Genomic DNA, 6,181 nt, shown 5'->3' on the forward strand with positions numbered 1-6,181 from the left:
ATAACGAATTTCAGTACAGCATTTCAGCACCAAATAAGGCATGATCATGAAAAGTTTAAACAACTTCTATACTTACTTGAAAAGGTGCGATAGAATGTACAGATAAATTTCAGTTCACCAAAGCGCTGCAGAAATCTTAAATGGTCTTCCCATTGATTTCTTATCTTCTTTAGTGGGTCTCCATAGCGAATTCTCACACTATGGTAGTGATTAGTGAACTCTATCTTTCTGAAGCATGAATTCTTCTGCTTCTAATGCAACAGAGGCCTCTTCCATATATTTTCACAACATACATGGAGTTCAAAAGTTTTTAAGAACATGATCCTTGCTCTTTTGCGCCATAACAAGTTTACAAACGAATATAACCATGTATACACTGATCGCGGACAGAAAATGGGGAGCTCAAGCAGAAAAATTAGGATGCATACAACATGGAGTCTGAAATTCAAATTCAATGTACCCCAATCTCATAATTTTGTAAGGCTATGACTCTGTGTATAAATAAAATGGGAAATAAACAGAAAACAGATGAAGCCAGCATTATCTGTGTGGTATAGAAACCATGAATCTATCTTCAGATCATATCCAAATAGCAAAAAATTAAAGTTCCAAACCAATGGATGACATGCCTGAACATAGCAAAACAGCATATAATTAGAAACTTCACAGAAAAATCTCTACTTTAAAGCAGTAAGCAAAGGGCTCATTCCAACCAGCATAGAAAATCATGCTCAGAGAGGGGAAAGAAAGAATGAAAAACAATTAATAAGCACAATCAGAAATCAAATGAGATGACAAAAGAATCAATGTGTACCAACCTGAATAGTTTCAAGTCTACAGTCAACAGCTTTTAACAAGGAGACAATTAAGTTCAGTTTTCAAGCTCTAAAAGAATAAAAGTGCATCAACATTTCAATGAAGGGTAGCAAAGCTTTTCCATTATAATGCCATTGCAGAATGCCAATATCAAGATATACAAGATATACAAAGGTGATTTTTCAGGTTCTAGGTACATCTTTCAATAAAAAAAAAAAAACAGGGTTAAAAAGTGGAAAAGCAAGACAATAATATTTAACCCTGGATGTAAAAAGGTAATATTTCAAATACTACTGTTTTATGTACACCTTCCAATAAAAAACAGCATCAAAGAATGAAAATGCAATAAATAAATATCTAATCCCAACAATAAAACCTGAAAATTCCCTGATGCTGGGAGCAGCATTCCTTTGGTGACTTCATCAATATACCAAGATGCTGGCAGAGCATATCCCAAAAGAAAGCTCAGGTAGAAAATAGTATGTTATGCCCCAAGCTATCTGCTCTCATTTTCAATCAAATTATGAATATTAAGATTTCAAATCATACCAGCAATCAGTATATCAAGAATGTTATGCACAGAATATGCTCAAGAACAGCAAGGAAAGATGGACGTGTGACATGATTGGAACCATAGCTAATGGATTGAAGGCTTGTTTCAGACACATTGGTCAGCGAGCGTCCTTCTGAAAGGTCCTCTTCTACGCTTATCATGACAGCAGAAGTCTGAGAGAGGACCAATCTTTATCCATGCCTGTCTGTTGAAGCGAATTGGATGATTGGGTCATCAGCCACTTTCATGGACCACCAAATTCCCATTATATTGTAGGCATATGAAGGCCACCTTATGCTGCTGTTACAAGAAATTGAAACTCCTTAGCAGATCATCTTTTGTGTCCTCTCAAGTGATATGAGCCTACGAGACTAGAGAAAGTAGAAAAGCTATTCCCAATTTCCCACAAATACATCTGCTCTAAGCACACTTCATAGTCAATGGCTGACTTGATAAGATAAGGTTATTTTTCATAAATATGACCTAACACCTAGCTTCTTTTTCTGGAAAGGAAGCTTGTCTTCCAACAGACTATCTGCAACAACTAAGTAAAAAACTGTTGGTGTGCTCAGCTTCATAATGTACCCTACTCTTTCTCTAATTTCTTCCTTGCTGCTACAAATTTAATTGATGTTAGATCTTTGCTCTAGCTTCTTACAATGAATCATCCATTCTTTCTCTATCTTCATATGAACAGCCATATAAGGCATAGGCTGCAACTTGGATCTGACCCCACTAGCACCCTGACCCAGCTCAGGTGCCAATTGCTCACCTATGGCTTCTCCCCCTACAGATCTAATCTAATGTTAAAAACAACTCGATCAGCTTGTTTGATAATTCATCAACTAAAGTTTAGCCCTCATAAACCTTAGCTTAGTCCTTGACACGCAAATGATCATGCCAGAGAAACGGGCTCTTCTCTACAATGCATTTGACTTCATACTGATCATAAGGGTCTCTGCTGAATTCCTTCAGTTGATCAAAGTCTCTCACCAATGTCCACTTTATTCCACTCCCCTTCTGCTGCTCCAGAACTTTTGTCTGATTTAGTAGCTCTGAGTACCAACCCAACCAAACAAACCCATTGCAAAGAGAATAAAACTTCCGAAATTGCAAAACTTACCTTATCAGTTGATAAGAAAGTAATATAGTTGTATAAAATTAGAAAGGGAGACAAGTTCAGTTTTAATTTTTTTAATAGGAATTGATCAAATGATACGTATAAATAAACCCTATTGGGTTTTAAATTAAAGGAGCTCAACAAAAATAACTAAAATTGGCTAAATCAATGCGCCCAAACAACAACTAACTTGGCACATCAAATTTTTTTCATGCCTATATTTGTGATCCACCAATCAATTTTATTTCATCCACAAAACCAACTCAAGCAAGTAGATTGGTGCTTAAAAGTACAAGGGGATATCAAAGCCAAAAAAGAAGGAATATTTTTATTCTCCGCAATAATAGAATTACATACAAATCCACATGAGAAATTGTTGCGAGCACCGCTCTTAATGAGTTCCTCTGAAAATCTGCAAACTGGTAACATATGGTATCTAGAGTAGCACTCTTTCTAAATTTCACCCACAAACCCAACTCACTCTGCTTCATTAAGTATAGGGTTGATGAGGGGCTTCATCTGCGCAAGATATACAATAGCCCACCTACACAAATAGAGATTTATATAAACAACTTACAACAGTGAGAAAGGATATCAAAACCATAAGCACCATCAACAGTTATTCCAAAGCTTTCCAGCATCTCCGATTTGAATGGAATACACAATAGAACTAACACATTGTCAAATAAACCTAAGCAAAAATGGTCTATAACTGTAAGGAACTACGCATGGTACGCAGACTACTATAGAGGTCAACAGAATTGATTATCAAACAAGATCAACCAATACCCCTGCCAAATTCTCATGACTGTAAATTGTTCAAACTGCATTCTAGGCATTTCTAGCCAATAAAGGCAGTAATCATCCATTCCCTATAGTTGTACAGCTGGCCTTTTCAGTGGAGCATGCAATGCCTAATAAATAAATAAATAAATAATGTAACTAGCAAAACAATTAATGAGAATCTGATCTGAGGGGTCTACAAAGGCAAATACTCAGAAGCGGAGACAACTTCTCCAACACTCTTGGATAAGATTACTTAGAAAAGTAGACTAATCATATTTCTTGATGTCAGTGGGGATAGTTACACATGCTTTTTGCAGCCTGCAGTTCATCAAAAAAATCTTTCGCTCTCTAGGGAAGTAAGAATTTTTGCAAGCTGTCACCAATTGACCAAAATTTGAAAGTACTCATCATTTATCAACAAAGCTATGCACTAAACTTGAAACTTGGCATCATTCCATAGTCCATAGATCTTACACTGGGACGAAAGGAAACATATTTGTCATGATAATTTGAATCACTATGTCACCTCCCCGTGTTTCTTTCCTTCTCTCCCAAGAAAACAAAAACTTGCCATACAAAACCCACTTTTGCAATATTCCTCATTGAGTTGAAGCCTTTTCGGGCATAGTCATGTTTTTGTTTATCCCAATGGTTCAATTGAAGAAGCAAAGCAGCTATAGTCTTTCCCAGTAGAACATAAGAAGAGAGATTTGAAGTGGTGACATGAGATGACAGTTGCTAGTACTCCATCTGCAGACCTCAGCCTACAGAACAACTAGCAACTTTCTCAGAGAAAGAAAATTTCATATCCAAATGACATGAAACAAATGGAGGTCTAGAAGTGATTTATAGTTTCCAGTGCATTTTGTCACAAGTTTCAAACCTAATTATAGGATTGCACAAAAGTCATTCACATATGATAGAGAAAAAAGCTGATACAATTGCTGGTACAACATTTTGTGGTTTTACTCCATCCGTTTTAAAATACTTGCTCCACTTTCCTTTTCTGGCCGTTTTTAAATACTTGCTTCATTTCCTTTTTTAGAAAGTTTTTACAATATTTAATTCATTTCCCACACTTGGTGGACATAACATAATACTCTATCTCCTCCTATTCTTCCACTACTTTTGCTTTTTACAATTTTTTTATTTTCTCAACTACCCCACTACCTCCATATTTTATTACTTTCTCCAATTTCTCCTAAAACTCCGCGCATAGAGAAATGGAGCAAGTATTTAAAAACAGATGGAGTACATAGTTACTCAGCCAATGCAATATTTTGATTCACTTAACCGGAAGATTTAAGGAAAGTAATAGACTTACATCATCCAGCAGCAAACTGTTGCTGTAATAACCAATGTTAGGTGGAACCTGCAGAAATTAAAATACTTCAGTCACTAGATTAACAACATTAACAAGTAAAACTATCATTTGTACAAGAAGACTACTCCAGAGTCCAGATTATGTTCAGTGAGATAAAAATGCTAAGGGATAACTTTGACAATTTGTAGATCACATAGGTTCATAGGATGAGAAAAGGTCCTATTACACCCAAAATCAATTTGGAAGTTATCAATTTACTTTGCTAGAATTAACTAAGTGACCTGCCACATAAAAGAGTCAAATACAATAAACAAGCGAGCTGAAAAGTAGAACTATCAGGAAAACAAAAAAAATATCTTCGCCCTCATCTGGTAGATAGCAACACCCAACTTATTCATCTCCTAAGGTCAATTTGTCTTTGTTTATATTCATATGTTATGTGCAAAACAAGAGTGATACATCAAACCCCGCCACCCCCCCCCCCCCCCCAAAAAAAAAAAAAAAAAAAAAAAACTCCTGCACACTTAATATGCTTGATTTGTTGAGCTTGAAATCTTCTCAGAGAAATATTTTAAACATCAACACTGTGTTTGGATAGAGAGAAATGGATGGAAAGGAAAGAAGAGAAAGGATGCATCATCCTTTATTTGGATAGTGGATACCTAATGCGAGGGAAGGAAAGGGAATTGGGAGTATCCACTTTCTTCTTTTAATAAACCTAATCCCTTCATTGTTGGAAAGATTTGGGAGGAAAATGGAAGGTCACCTTCTCCTGCCCCTCAATTCCCTTTCCCTTTCCCTTTCCCTTCCCTGTTATTCCTTCCCCACCCTCTCCTTCCCTACTGTTATCCAAATATAGTGCAATTGTGAAATCGAGCCAAGATATTCCTCGCATAATAAAGCCCCTCATAATAGATCTACAATCCAACAAACTTGCACACTCAAATTAATTTTCTTCAAATCAATCACCAAGTCATGACATCTCCATTCTCTTTCCCCCAATCACCCACTCATCTTTATCGACCAAAGATCACTCCATTTCTTTTACTTACTCTATGAATTCAAACCTCTCCGCCATAAAATCAAACTATTTTTACTGAATATTATTTTTTTAAGGTGAAGTAATAAAGGCCTTACTCTATGATCTCAAACCCTCTCCTGTAAACATACACTGCCATCAAATCACATTAAAAATATCCATCTCAAAAACATAGCAAACCACATTTCTTATCATATACATCAAAGTTTTTAAACAATAATTTCAACATAAAAACTCTTCATTCTTCAATGTATCGAATCAATTCAACACTTCACTAAAAACGAAAATCATTTATAATCCAAATTACTTAAAACTATACCCCAACTCCCAATTTAAACAAGTCAATCGGCAAAACAGAGGAACATCAACAATCATTAACCATCAAACAACAAACAACAAACAACAATGCAGAGCTAAAAATGAGCAAATTCAGATTCAAAGATCCAAAAAGAGGAGATAGAAAGAGAGATTACAGATTGGTAGAAGGGCCACGATTGAAACAAATTCTGGTACAAAGAGAAGCAATCACTCCGATCACCAAGA

The 6,181-nt window shown here is 35.9% G+C and overlaps 1 pseudogene; it reads right to left on the bottom strand.

The window, feature by feature from the left end:
• Positions 1–1,034: 1,034 nt before the first annotated feature.
• On the bottom strand, positions 1,035–5,494 carry LOC145557771 (O-fucosyltransferase 23-like; annotated as a pseudogene).
• Between the last annotated feature and the right edge of the window lie 687 nt (positions 5,495–6,181).

Source organism: Chenopodium album, chromosome 9 (assembly GCF_948465745.1).
Source record: "Chenopodium album chromosome 9, dcCheAlbu1.1, whole genome shotgun sequence".
Lineage (NCBI taxonomy): Eukaryota > Viridiplantae > Streptophyta > Magnoliopsida > Caryophyllales > Amaranthaceae > Chenopodium > Chenopodium album.